We start from the raw sequence: 16,090 nt of genomic DNA on the forward strand, positions 1-16,090 counted from the left end.
ATTAAGGAATTTAAAACCCTGACTTCAATAGGCCCTAATTATTATGATCTCAATCCGTTATTATAGACATTGTCATATTGGTTTTAACTTTTGGATTTTAACTATTTTTTTGTTTTTGCAGATTATTCTTAATTTGTGATATTTGTGCTGGGAACATATCTACTAAATGCACATAAATGAATTCTGGACCAGTCAGGTCTTTATCTCTTATATTCTAATAATTTAATCATAGAAAATGTAATGACTTTGATTACTTAATATAGATCTCTGATAGATTTATTGAATAAATTCTATAATATGATCGTTTTTTCACTTTATGCACTTTATCTTAGAATAATGGGTTTCACACCTGCTTTTTATATTTGGTTATATAGTTAGTTTTTATTGTAATATTTCATATAATACACTTCAACACTTAAAATATAATTATGAACTAGAACTATTCACAGCTTTGGAATCTGTCTATTAACATGTACACTGTCTATCCAAATTCTGTGGACCTTTCTTATATACAACACGTTTCTTTATGTGTGTATATATAACTTTTGGAACACATATACTGATTGTTTATCTTTATCACTTTTATATATGTTCTTTTCTCCTTTTTTACATACGTATATATTCTATATTATATATGTCAGAGAATCAAATATTATCATACTAAAGTTATTAATAGTAATGCTTGAAGAGAAATTGGACTCGATCTGGCTTTGATTCATTTTATTGTTTATTACTGTGATATTTACCTTTTTAATTTTTATTTTTTTCCAATTTTGTCTCCATATCCCAGGGATGGTACTTGTTGAGAAAGCTTCCAATTGAGTTAATTTGCACTCGTGACTGTAAAATGTCGTTTGGAATCGTCACAGTTAAATCTTCTTAATTTCTTCTTGTCTTCAGTTGATTGATATATATATATATATACACGTCTTTTGTATATATAGTCTTGGGCCAAATGCTCGCCACAATAATATATGTCTATATTATTGAAAAGTAATAATACGCAATCTGACTTACGGTTTCTTCAGGTTTATTCTTAGTTACTGATACATAATAAAACAACAAAGGATGTTACAGGATAATGGATGTTCAACAGCAGATGGTAATTGCTGGACTTCTTTACACCCTTACATCTTTACATCGAGAGAGAACCAGAGAGAGCCAAGAGCGAAGAGCTAAGAGAGAAGAGCCAAGAGAGAGAGACCTCGTGTCCCTCTGTTACTATATAGAAGTGCCCATACTGACGTCAGAGCATACTCTTGCCATATAAGGACAAGACCCTCAAATCCACATTCCAGAGCTCTCGGACAAAGAAAGCCTTGTGACTTATTGATACCATCTGTTACTTATGTCAATCCACACATCCATATATATAATGAATAGAAACATAGAATATGCAATATTCTACAGTGACACAGCTGTTAGCCTTTACTATCAATGTGGACATACTGGGGGTTGTATATGGATGTAATTTTAACTACCGTATATACTCGAGTATAAGCCGACCCGAATATAAGCCGAGGCCCCTAATTTTTCCCCAAAAAACTGGGAAAACTTATTGACTCGAGTATAAGACTAGGGTGGGAAATGCAGCAGCTACTGGTAAATTTCTAAATAAAATTAGATCCTAAAAAAAATATATTAATTGAATATTTATTTACAGTGTGTGTATAATGAATGCAGTGTGTGCGTATGAGTGCAGCGTGTGTGTGTATGAGTGCAGCGTGTGTGTATGAGTGCAGTGTGTGTATGAGTGCAGCGTGTGTATGAGTGCAGCGTGTGTATGAGTGCAGTGTGTGTGTGTATGAATGCAGTGTGTGTGTGTATGAATGCAGTGTGTGTGTATGAATGCAGTGTGTGTGAGTGCAGTGTGTGTGTATGAGTGCAGTGTGTGTGTGTATGAGTGCAGTGTGTGTATGAATGCAGTGTGTGTATGAATGCAGTGTATGAATGCAGTGTGTGCAGGGCCGGTGCAAGGATATTTCCCCCCCCCCCATATGTCCTGACCTCCCCTCCTCCTCCCTCAGTGGTCCTTACCTCCCCACCCCCGTGTTCCTTCACCCCCCTCCCCCAGTGGTCCTGACTCACCCCTCCCCTAGTGGTCCTTACCCTCCCCTCCCCTCCCCTAGTGGTCCTTACTTCCCCCTCCCCTCCCCTAGTGGTCCTTACTTCCCCCTCCCCTCCCCTAGTGGTCCTTATCCCCCCCTCCCTCCCATAGTGGTCCTTATCCCCCCTCCCTCCCATAGTGGTCCTTATCCCCCTCCCTCCCATAGTGGTCCTTATCCCCCCCCCTCCCTCCCTCCCTCCCATAGTGGTCCTTATCCCCCCCTCCCTCCCATAGTGTTCCTTTTCTCCCCCCCTCCCTCCGATAGTGGTCCTTATCCCCCCCTCCCTTCCATAGTGGTCCTTATCCCCCCCCTCCCTCCCATAGTGGTCCTTATCCCCCCCTCCCTCCCATAGTGGTCCTTATCCCCCCCCTCCCTCCCATAGTGGTCCTTATCCCACCCCCTCCCTCCCATAGTGGTCCTTATCCCACCCCCTCCCTCCAATAGTGGTCCTTATCCCCCCCTCCCTCCCATAGCGGTCCTTATACCCCCCCTCCCTCCCATAGTGGTCCTTATCCCACCCCCTCCCTCCCATAGTGGTCCTTATACCCCCCCCCCTCCCACAGTGGTCCTTATACCCCCTTTTTAAAAAAATTTTTTTATTATTATTATTATTTTTTATTATTATTTCTTATTTTATTTATATTTTTATTTATTTTTCGTCCCCCCTCCCTGCTTGATACATGGCAGGGAGGGGGGCTCTCCTTCCCTGGTGGTCCAGTGGCAGTTCAGTGGGGGGGAGAGGGGGGCTGGCAGAGCTGTAACTTACCTGTTCTGCAGCTCCTGTCAGCTCTCTCCTCCTCTGCGCCGTCCGTGCAGCTCCTTCTATCAGCTCACACTGTAAGTCTCGCGAGAGCCGCGGCTCTCGCGAGATTTACACTGGGAGCTGACCGAGGTGCTGAACGGACGGCAAATTGCCATAATACAGACCTTGACTCGAGTATAAGCCGAGTTGGGGTTTTTCAGCCCAAAAAATGGGCTGAAAAACTCGGCTTATACTCGAGTATATACGGTAATTGTTTGATGGGATCTTGTTAATTGTTAATCACTTGTATTCCTATAAAAATGAATGTATACATGCACTTAGTAGCTTGACAAAGACCGTGTAGGTCGAAACGTTGCGATGGAGTGGGTTCAATAAAATTGCCTGATTTGTACCTTGGAGTGCCTCGACTTTTCTATTTTGGTACTCAATTTAGGCAAACTGGCCAAACAAATGGTAGCAAAGACAATCAGAGAATGTGAGGGGAATGAGTGGGGGAGGAGGGGGAAATTGAGAAACAATTTATTTTAGTGCCTGTATTAACTAGCCACCAATTAGCTCCAGAACTGTAGGACAGTTTTCAGTTCTCACCTACAGGTGGTGCAGAAAAACACTTTCACAGAACACAGACAACAAATATTTGGAGATGTAATTTCGTCCAGATTGAAAAAGGTTTGGTGAAACACATTTACTAATGCCAAATTCAGTAAAAAATTGGTCCATTTGGCCATATGTATTTGGTGTCAGGTTTAAAATCAATATTTTACATATTCAAAGCCTATAGGCTGGTTCAGAATGTTTATAAATACTAGCACCAAGATACTTCTGGGTGGCAGAACACGAGCGGCTTCCACTGACCTGGAGAGAAAACAAACGCCTTCTACAGACATCAAACCATCCACCTCTGTGAGATTCCAGGCATCTGCCATAGCTAGAATTATTAAAAGGAAATCTAAACAGTGTTCAGAGCCCACAATTACTGGGGGTCCATTCCTCACTTGTGATTCGTACAGATAAAAAATAACAATATGCTGCAGAACCTCGGACAAAGGGGATACAAAAACGGCTTTAGCAACAGACACAGTGTACCTGGATACCTTCGTAGGGATACCATATCCAGCATGTTTTGCTGAACACCTATCACTTTTTACATGTCGAGGGACAACATAGGAAAATGCTGCCAATTAGTATGTAGCATTCTTATACTGAAGGAGGGAAGTCACTTTTCCGAACACCAGACGTTAACACATCTCCCAGACTGGTTACACAGACATGAAGGGGGTGCATGTGTAGATTCACCGAAATGAAGGGAAATGAACTGAGAATGGCGTTCTGTGTTGTGACCAGTCCGTCAGGTCCGAAAGAGCCGAGAGAAGTATGGTTCGGATGGTGAGTAGTACCAGCTGAGCCTGCACTAGGCTTTAGCTGAGGGAAGCTCACTGAGTCACTGTCACTCATTCACTACACCTCACCTGTTGGACTCATTCATCTGACAGAGGGTCACCCAGGCTGCACCGAGCAGGGTGAACAGAGGGGGAAGTCACTTATTATGGTAAATGCTATTTAAAACTATTTTTTTTTCATTTTGTTTTAATAACAAAACAAGTCCCAACTCCTGAGGCTGTCAAACCATCCCCTGCAAATGGTATGCCATCATGGGGGTAATTCTCATTCCTGGGCTATGATTCAATCTCAAAGGCAACATAACCAGCCTGGTAAATTTCAATGTGTATAAACTGAAAAATGAAACATGCTATATCTGACCCTGTAACTTTCCAAAACACTATAAAACCTGTACATGGGGGGTACTGTTGAACTCGTGAGACTTTGCTGAATACAAATATCTTTTTTTCAGTAAAATCTAAAAGTTTTATGACATTCACAGTTAAAATGCCACGCAGAACTTTTTTTAAAAAAAAATCTTAATTTCACACACATTTTTTTTTTTAGATTTTATTCATAATGAATTGTAGATTATACTAGCTTTAGTGTAACTATAATCTTAATTTTATTAATGACAGAAGGCGAATATTTGCTTAAGTCTTTCTTTACTAGAACTCCACAGCAGCATACTAACAGAGAAAAAACAGCCAATCAGAAAAAAGTAAAGCAACCATAAAAGATCCCTCCCCACCAACTATTTCCTCTTTAGAGCTGCGACAAAAAAGTACATAAACAAAATAACTCAATAGTAGTGTTCTAAGAGCACAAATAAAGTCAGCTGATGACTGCCGTCCGAACTCGAAATGAACGTGGAACAGTAGATAACTCCTTGAACTTTATCCAGAGGAAAAACTTGAACTTCCGTAGACGAACCATTAAACTAAAACGAGATAAATAGAATCGAAAACACTAATTAGTGAATGAAATATTCTTTGAAAACATGAAGACCCATAGTCAATTACAGACCAAACAACACTGAATGAAACATACTGTGAAAACATGAAGACCCATAATCACTTACAGACAGTACAGCACACCTCAAAATCCTACCCTGACCTCCCTAGGAAGGCAAATAATTGACCTACGTAAACACAAAGCTGGAAACAGACTATCAGTTAGAGGAGGTCAAATAAAACCAGGGCAGGGTGAAACTGGGAGGGAAATATTCGCCTCCTGTCATTAATAAAATTAAGATTATAGTTACACTAAAGCAAGTATAATCTACAATTTTATAACATGACAGGAGGCGTCATATTTGCTGTTTTAATGCTCAGACAGCAAAGTGAAAGAAACACGAACCACCGATCTCACCTAAAATAGTCAAAAAGTACCTCCTTGGAAACAGAAATAAATGTATGATGCTTGTCGAGATGCGCAGAGGAAGGAAACGATATAGGAAAGCTCTGAAATAAGAAATCAACAACTGACCGGAACGAGAAAGGAAAAAAGGGAAAGGGTCGCCACCTACAATACAGCGTTTTCGCTCCGCAGAGTCTAGGAAGGTCGTGGAAACCTGAGTAGAATATATCTGTAAAATCTGGCTGGTATGTATCGACCTCCTGAAGGTGACCCCTTCCGAGGAAAAAAATAGGCATCAATATCTAATGCCCGGACGTCCGAAACACGCCTGAACGAAATAAAAACATAGTAAGTCCTAAAAGTCCTGGGTATCCGGCCCATCCTGGAGGAAACGACAAACCGCGCGTACGTCCTACAGAAAAAAACACCTAGGCCCCGGGGGTCATGACAATCACCTACCTCGGAGAAATCCGCCAAGCCGCGAATCCAGACCAAAGAGAAAACCTCTAATCAGTACGTGGGCTGTCGATCTAGCTATAGAAGTCAAATGATACCAGCGTCCTAGGCCAAATAGGAGTGACTGAAGGTCCAGAACGCAGACTACAGGGCCCGAAAGCAATCTGGATCCTGCTCTGGGCCCCACTACACCCAGGTCACCATGCCGACAAATGGCATCACCTAATCCTAGGAGCCCAGGCCGATCGCAATAACGGCTCAACACTCCAGGCTCCCCCGAAGGAGTCCATGTCACCAATCGGCGGTGACACATCTCCCCCGAGAGCATCCATCGCTGAACCAAACCTGATATATGAGTCTGCCGAAGCAGATCAGTTCCTGGTAGTTTATGCGTGAGGCGAAAAAAAGGGGGGATCCACCGTGGACGGATTCCGCCGGTCTGTGGTCTCGAGGAGGGCGGGACAAGAGATCCTTCAATCGCCGACATCTCTCCAATGTCTGGAGAACCAATTCATCGTCAGATCCAACTCTCGACAGAAACTCTGTGCGGAATAAACGTTGCATAGGAAACCGGAACCGCATATCTCCTTCGTACTCTCCGAGGGAATCCGGGATCGGATACCTCCCAGGCGGTTGAAGCCCCCATCCGGAGGAGGATGCAGCAATCGGGAAAATGACCCTTAGATCCTGGGTCGTGAACGATCTCGCAAGCAGTTCCAGGTAGTGTATGGGAACTACGACTCCAACACCGACCATGGACCCTGTGATGGGGCTGGCCCAGTTAGATCGCCCGGATAGCTGCAAAGAGGAGACCCATCCCACGTACGCAGATATGATGACCCGAGAATTGGCAAGGACAATTGGGGGAAAAAACTTGGGGGAAAAAATATGTTTTTGGCCCTCGTTGTCCACCGGGACAGAGGGACAAATATCCAACAGATCCAGTCTAGCGAGCCAATCTCGCAGCCAGAAAAGGTACCGTAGATGATGGTGTCCCACAACGATGGTTAAGATTCTCGGGTAGAATACCGGATGGAGAACTCCCTGACAAAATCCTCAGTCTGAAGAATGGACAGATTCACTGAAAAACTGGGATTGCTCGATGGGGTGCCCCGAGTCACCTGCCTTTAGAACAGGTCCCTGAAGCAAGGATGCTAGCCTGTGGGGCCACTGCTCCGGCCCTAATATCCATGTGTGTTTCGCGCAGGGAGTGACAGCAGGCAAAGGGGAGTCGGGTCCAGTCCCGTAAGGTAAACAGGTTTAGAGGGCTTCCTGGATAGAGGACCCAGCATGACCAGCAGTCTTTTCTGCACCAGACGGAGGGTGCGCTCGACCCTTGTCTCAGGGTCCTGTCCTGTGCACGTCCTATACGTGTCGACCAGGTTCTGAACTCCAGGGTATGCCTACCTTGTCCAGGAGCCCGGCCTGGGTATTCCGCCTGACTCTTCCTGCCAATTTCTCACTCCAGCAGTCTGTGGATACCGCAGCGTCCGAATCACGCAAGGTGTTCGGGTAGAGACCATTCCAAAGACCTAGATGTTGAATCTACCAAGGGTTGAACCAGGGATCGTCGAGGGCATCCAGGCAAGCGTCCTTGTCTACTACGCTCGTCATCGCCCCCTTGCGCGGATGCCTCCCCTGTCTCACCCTGCCACTATGGTGTTGACGTCATAGTCCTTGATCCAATCGTCCCCTCCCTTCGAGGGGAAACTGGTCTTCCCGCCATTCAGCTAGGGCTGCCACGGGTGGGAAGGGTACGGAGACCTCCTTCCCTGCGCCATTTAGGCGGCTGTGCCTGGCTGGCATCCTTGGGCCCAGGTGTCTTGCCAGAGCCTTACCCTTCAGGGGTTGTGATTCAGGGCCTTCACCCTAACAGTAGTGCTTCCGCGCACTTGTCTGCTCTCGACTAGGAGAGTCAAAGCATCAGGCCCAGGTGCTTTGCCAGAGCCTTACCCTTCCAGGGTTGCGGTTCAGGGCCTTCACCCTACCAGTAGTGCTTCAGTGCACTTGCCTGCTCTCATCTCCAGAAGGGTCTGAGGGGAAACTGGGCCAAAGCCTTGGGGGCGGCCTCTGCCGCACGAGTCCTCGCTTGTCAATAGTGTTCCTGGGTAGGAGGTTCCGTCTGTGGTAACCCAAGGCAACGAGACATCCCGGAGTCTAGAGGAGGAGTGTCACCCTCAGAATAAACGGGGCAGCACCCCGAAATAGAGGCAGAGGTAAGGCAGGCAGCGCATGCCAGGTACAAGTGTGGGCATGTAGTGGGTAGGCTTGGCGTTCAGCGATAATGGCACAGACAAAGCAGGCCAATCAAGGGGCACAGTCAAAGCAGGCCAATCAGTGTGGCACAGTCAAAGCAGGCCAATCAGTGCGGCACAGTCATAGTAGGCCAATCAGTGCGGCACAGTCATAGCAGGCCAATCAGTGTGGCACAGAAGAAGAACGAGACTGCGGTCGGGAACGTGGGAGGGAGAGGGAGGGACGGAAACAGCTCGTTGGCGCTCGTCGCCTTGCAACAGTGCCGGCGGGCGGGAGCGTACACATGGGGCTGCCGGAGTCGTACTTCGCCAGCCCCGGCGGTCAGACAGCAGGGATCGGTTCACAGAACCGTTCCCCAGCGACCGCCCAAAACATAAACCAAAACAAATACACAAATACACCCCAACATTTATACACTGCTACTTTACCCAAATTCATAGCCACTGCCAAATACACCCCCACATTTACACACTGCTACCTTACCCAAATTCATATCTACTACCACAATACACAAATACACCCCCACATTTACACACTGTTACCTTACCCAAATTTATATCCACTGCTTAATACACATGGGTAGACAACAAGGACACTGAAACGGTCCCAGGAGGGGGAACAGAACCAGCCAGCCAAAACACCACCATGGGCAATAAAACCAACCAACCCCACACCCATCAACCTAATCCAATATGATAAGTAAAATATATGCACTAAATATCAGCAAGAAAATATATGCAATAAATATAGCAATAAAATATGCAAACAAAGCAATAAAATATTAGTAATAAACCTAGGCAATAAAATATAAGCAAATAAAGGAATACACATAAAAAGATCCCAGAGCCACCATAGGAACAGGAGGCAGTGGTACTCTGACCTGTACTGATGCGGAGCAGCAAAGAAAGAGGAAATAGTTGGTGGGGAGGGGCCTTTTATGGTTGCTTTACTTTTTTCTGATTGGTTGTTTTTTTCTCTGTGTTAATGTGCTGCTGTGGAGTTCTAGTAAAGAGAGACTTAAGCAAATATGAAGCCTCCTGTCATGTTATAAAATTATGTTTCATATATGAATAGTTCATGTGAATGAAAGTCATGTTTCTCCTGAACAAAATGATATATAATAAGTGTGGGTGCACTTAACCCCTTCAGGACGGAGTCAATAGTGCACGTTCTGATCAAAACAAAACGTAAACAAAAACTGGAATTTGCGCTATGTGTCTGTTCACCCGTAGTTCCCCTCTTTCAAATTATATGCACCCACACTTATTATATATCATTTTGTTCAGGAGAAACAGGGCTTTAATCTATCATTAACTATTCATATATGGAACATCATTTATTATGAATAAAAGTAAAAAAAATGTGAGAAAATAAGATTTTTTTTTTAATTTGCATTTCCGTCTGACATTTTAACTGTGAATGTCATAATACTGTTAGGTTTTACTGCAAAAAAAATGCACATATTTGTAATCAGCGATGTCTCACGAGTACAACAGTACCCCCCATTAACAGGTTTTATGTTGTTTTGGAAAGTTACAGGGTCAAATATAGAACATTACATTTTCAAATTGAAATTTGCCAGATTGGTAATGTTACCTTTGAGACGGTGTGGTAGCCCAGGAATGAGAATTACCCCCATAATGGCATACCATTTGAAAAAGTAGACAAGCCAAGGTATTGAAAGTGGGGTATGTTTAGTCTTTTTTAGTAGCCACTTAGTCACAAACACTGGCCAAAGTTAGCGTTCATATTTGTTTTTGTGTGAAAAAAGCAAAAAACGAATATTTGGCCAGTGTTTGTGACTAAGTGGCTACTAAGAAAGACTGGACATACCCCACTTGCAATACCTCGGGTTGTCTACTTTTGCAAATGGTATGCCATCATGGGGGTAATTCTCATTCCTGGGCTACCATACGCTCTCAAAGGCAACATAACCAATCTGGCAAATTTCAATGTGAAAAAAATGAAATGCAAGCCTTATATGTGACTCTCTAACGTTCCAAAACACCATAAAACCTGTACATGGGGGGTACTGTTATTCTCGGAAGACTTCACTAAACACAAATATTAGTGTTTTAAAACAGTAAAACATATTACAACAATAATATAGACCATAAAAGTGCAGTTCGCTTGTAAAAAATGCAAAAAACGTCACTTTTACTTAAAATATCATCGTTGTAATACAATTTACCAGTTTGAAACATGAATATTTGAGTTCAGCGAAGTCTCCCGGGTAAAACAGTACCCCCTATGTACAGGTTTTATGGTGTCTTGGAGAGTTACAGGGTCAAATATAGTGCTTGCAAATTAAATTCTCTGCACTTTCTCCCTGTGTTGTCATGCATGTCAATCAAATTTTAATTAATCAAATCACATAATTACGTTAAAAGATTATTTAAATATACATGTAGAATTTTAATATATATGCATTTATAGGTATTTAAATTCTACGTGTATACTGATGTAATCTTTTATGTAATTATATGTATTTATCTATATATATATATTTGCGGTTATTTGCATTTTATATATAGATAGATATATATAGAATGTCATTCTAAGTGTATTTTGTTACCGATATATATATATTAATAACAAAATACAGTTAGAATGAAATTACATATGCATATATAATTTATATTAAATTTTGTTTCAATATTTTATTTATTTATTTTATTATTTAATTTATTTATTTTAATTATACGTATTTATATATAATATATATATGTACATCTATTATATATATAATATATATACATATTATATATATGTAATGTCATTCTAAGTGTATTTTAATATTAATATATATACTTATATTAATATTAAAATACACTTTGTATGACGTTACATATATATAATATGTATATATATTATATATATAATATATATACATATTATATATATATAAAAATGCATTTATTTTATTTTTACACATGTCTAATTATTTTTTTTAATTCTTCCCACCAGCAGGGGGACTGTCTGATATTTCAAACAGTCCCCCTGCTGGCATATCCACTCCCAGCTATAGGGGGCCATGTGATCGCACTTTGAGAGCGATCACATGGCCCCCGGGGGCCTGATTTGCCGTGGGAGGGCTGCCTGGGCTGTGAGGCAGTCCTCCCGAAGCGGATATAACTTACCTCCTGGGGCTGCAAGCCGTTACGGCGTGCTATGCCGTCATAACGGCGTTAAAGCCCACTTAACCCGTGACGGCATAGCACGCCGTAACGGCGTTAAGGGGTTAATATGAAAGAGGTGAATTGCAGTTTTTGTTTACATTTTGTTTTGATCACATGTACAACTGGCTCAGTCCTTAAAGGGTTAAACATATTAAGCAATTATGTTGTTAAACACAATTTCTTCTTTCTAAACCCATTTCATTAGGCATCTTGCTCAACATATGCCAGGAGATCCAACCTGGATTTCTTAGTAAGCTTGTTGACCTACTAAAACTTTCAATCTCCTGACTTTCTGCAGATACATATGCTCATGTATTTTTTATTACAGATGCTGAGTACATATGTTAGACGATGTGTTAAAGTCCCACGTTACTTGACCTTTGAGCTGCAGTCTGTAGAATGATAAAGGAACATTTTTACCAATTTACAATGCATAAATCAGATAGGAGAAAATAAATGTTGCATTAAATGGACACTTCAGATTGCAGTAAATGACATTTTTAAATATGTTATGTAGATAAGGCATTAGGAAAATCAAACCCACTCCCCCCTGCCTCCCACCCTCCCTCCCCCTTCCAAAAAAAAAAAAGATAATCTGCCAAGATGAACTTCATTTTGGCAGCAGCAGAGATCTGGCTGAACAATTGTAGCCAATCATTGTTCTCCCAAATAAATGAAAAATGAACAAATGGCTTGTTTGCTAGCACATGCATCATGCATGTGCATCCAATGCATCTATCATCATATACATGCATACTTATTATTTGTGGCATCACAATTCCTTTAGGAAGCTCTTGAGCATTGCACTATATAACTGTAAGTGCTTGTATTAACTTCTGTTGCAATGGAAGTAAAAATGCCTTGGAATTTGAAAATGCTTACTGCAGTCAGTTTTAAGGTTGGGAATGGAAGCTGGAGGAGACACTAAACATTCAAGGTTTTACCTACAAAATTAATTGTTATAAGAGACACTACAGACACTCATTTATAAAATATGTCAATGTTTACATTATAGGACTAGAAATACCGCTTATGGCTTTGCACTGACAGCCACTAGATGGTGCTTTATCAATGAGAACTGCATTAGGGCGTTGAATGTTCATTCAATGTATTTCATAGAGAAGCATTAGGTTCAATGCTTCTCTATGAGATGCATTTGATTGGAGCATTGCGGCGATTTCTGCGCATGTGCTTTACGTTCACAATTCCTTACTATGAGAAAAACAAGACCGGACAAAATGGTCATCATCCTGATAAGCGCAGTGGTGGGGCTCCATACCTCCTGCGTAAGCTCCTGTATCCCGGCTACATACCTACATTAGGTTGGCTTCCTCAATGCTGCCAGGAGACTCTGAAGTGCTTCAGAACCAGTTGCTGAAACTGGATAGAGGTTTTCAGTGTTTTATCGAGTCGCAACTATCTTCCGATCTGAAAAGTTGTGTGCCTGGTTAGTCCTGTAGTCCTGGTCTCCCAAAAGGGGTCCATGGGAATCGGGGGAGGGGCGTGCTCTCAAGTCCTTGGTATTCTCCAATACCTAATTGCCTCCTCAACATCATCTCTAAATAGCAATTGGTGGTCAGGGGACCGAGTAATAGCCGATCAAAGTTTCACAAAATTGCAGCACCCTCCTAATCTGGTGTACAGTACTGGAGCATTTCAGCGTGCCTCAAGGTCACGTGGTCGATGTGCAACACGGGTCCAAATGATCCGGATACAGCTGATGTCTACTCCTGTGTGTAGATTGTAGAAAGAGATTGTTAATCTTTTCTCTATTATCAATTTTCAACTAAATTCTAGATTCATGCATATAGGTTGGCTGTTTGATGGTAGGGTATAATTCCCAATAAATGTGTGGTGATGTGTCAAGACATGCTATAGTGGTCCACATTTGTGTTTTTAATGACCGCTCATGAATGTTCATGTAAAATTCTGGATGTGAAACATTCCAGTTGCCCTCTTTTTCTGAATGCTCTCAAGAATCTTGCTGTAATTTCCAACAGAGAGTTGAAAAGTATATCTTCTGTTGTTTCAATGATCGTGCTCAGACCCTTTCACACAATTTAATCTCGTCGAACAAGCCATGTGTTAAAGACCTGCAACATTGAATAAATGATAACATTAAATGACACTTTAAAAATCATATTAACACACATATTGTACATTATTATAGAGAAGAGGTGTGCTAAGCCTTTAAAACACCAGTAAATTTACAGATTTTACTATTAACATGACGTAAAGTCATGATTTTATTAATGACACATAGAAACATAGAATGTGATGGCAGATAAGAATCATTCGGCCCATCTAGTCTGCCCAATTTTCTAAATACTTTCATTAGTCCCTAGCCTTATCTTATAGTTAGGATAGCCTTATGCCTATCCCACACGGAGGTGAGTATTATGCTGCACTCTTTCTTCATTTACCTCAGCAGCAAAAAAAAAAATAACATTAAATCAGTATTAAATCAGTATAAAAGAAACCAGTAAATAACATGAGGTATATCTTCCTAACAACAGGAACAGCCAATCAGCATCCTCTTTATAGCATAATAGTCAGTGTCCAGTATACCACTTCCTCTTTCTTGCGATCCCGAACAAGGACAACAAATACAAATAAAAAGTGGGCTCCAATTAGAGGGTATACGAGCCTTAAACTGGATCTCGAAGTCAAGCTGGAAGAGAAAGGAGAATATGGTAATATCCAAGTATAAAACTGGATTTATGCATAAATTAGCATTACATGGAATATCATATATATATATACATAACATGAAATTCAGTTTAGTCAAACCTTAAGCTCTTGACAGTCATTAACAAGGATAAAACCAAGTAATCAAAAAAGACTTACCGTGAAGTCAACTTACCCAGAGAAGACCAAACCTCCAGGGATGGGAAGGAGGGATAATACTCGCCTCCGTGTCATTAATAAAATCATGACTTTACGTCATGTTAATAGTAAAATCTGTAAATTTTATTAAGACACGGAGGCTCCTATTATGCTAGTTCAAAGCTGTGAAATTATGTCTCCTGTGAAGTGTTGAATAGGTCTAAGACCAGCCGCTATCATAATATCCTCCAAGCGACAACCAATCAATGAAGCCTTAGAAGCCATTGCCCCACGAACCGAATGAGGCACAGACACATAGGTATCAATACCTGCTAGAGATATAATGTATTAGACCCACAAGGCTAGAGTAGACACCGGAAGACGCGACTTTTGGAAGGAGATGAAGAGTTCCTGTTTCAAAGGATTCCGTAACGTAGTGGAACGATGTTCACACATCCATTAGTATGCAACAGGGCAAAGGAGAGATCTATCAGTAAAAACTGGGTAAAATTGATTTTAGAGGAGGTTTTTGTCCTCTGTGAAATTTCAAAGAGAACACCTTCTGGAGTAAAGGAACGAGCAGCCACCTCAAGATCTCGTACGTCAGAAAAACCTCTTGCAAGAAAAAAAAAAAAATTCAAGACAATAGAGACGTCCCACAAGACAGAGTATCGTGGTAAGGGTGGATGAGCAAACCATATTCCTCAGAGAAGTCAATATATGACAGGATGTCAACCGACAGGCGTCCAATCGAAAATTTGATGGCCAGCAGAAATGGACGATCGGTAAGGTCCACAGTGCGATAGGCTTTACCTTCATCATAGAAGTCAGAAAAATGGAGGACAGACATAAAAGAAGCCTATATGGGATTTAAATTTAATTTCATGCACCAACTATGCCATCTGCTCCAAGCAAATTTATAAGCCTGTCTTATGTTGGGTGTACCCTTGATAAGTTGGGGAGTTGATTGCGAAACTCCCTTGACCGACCAAGGTTCCCTCAAATAGACTACACTATGAGATGCAAGAGACCTCGGAGAATAAGGGCATGAGGTACACCGTCTGGATCCTGAAGAAGGCACTCGAGAGATGGAAGATTGATAACCATCTCCTGAAGAGGAGAGAACTATGGTTGGGACGGTGATAGAGGAGCCACGATCACCAGGTGCAAGACTGGCGATGCAGATGGAAAGGCAACAGGGAATCAGTGCAAAGGGCAGAAAATCTTAATTCCTTGGAGAAAACATTCATATCCATTGCTATCGGATCTGGTCTCCAACTGAGAAAACGGGGAAGTTGCGCATTCAAACGAGAAGCGAAAAGATCTATTTTCAAGGTTCCAGATGTCTTGGAAGACCATGGAATCCAAGTGCCAGTCGCTGGAATCTCTGAGTTGGCATGAATACCAGTCCGCCGTAGTGTTGGAGAGACCTTGAATATATTCTGACGTGACTGAAATGCCGTGTCTCAGGCAAAATTGCCAGAAATCATGAGGCATGTAGGTCAGAATTTTTTATTTTGTGCCTCCAAGTGATTGATGTAGCAGACTGCTGACACGTTGTCCATCTTCAGAAGGATAGCGCATTGAGCTTGAGTTGGGGAGAAACTGTGGACTGCAAAGGAACCGGACAGATGTTCCAAACAATTGATGTGGAGTGTCGATTCCAGGTTTGATTATCTGCCCTTGTTAGAAATATTTCCGCATTGAGCACCCCAACCGTGCAAACTTGCTTCGGATTTGTTTATCAAATTTGGAGCTGTACA

This window comes from Pelobates fuscus, chromosome 2 (assembly GCF_036172605.1).
Source record: "Pelobates fuscus isolate aPelFus1 chromosome 2, aPelFus1.pri, whole genome shotgun sequence".
Lineage (NCBI taxonomy): Eukaryota > Metazoa > Chordata > Amphibia > Anura > Pelobatidae > Pelobates > Pelobates fuscus.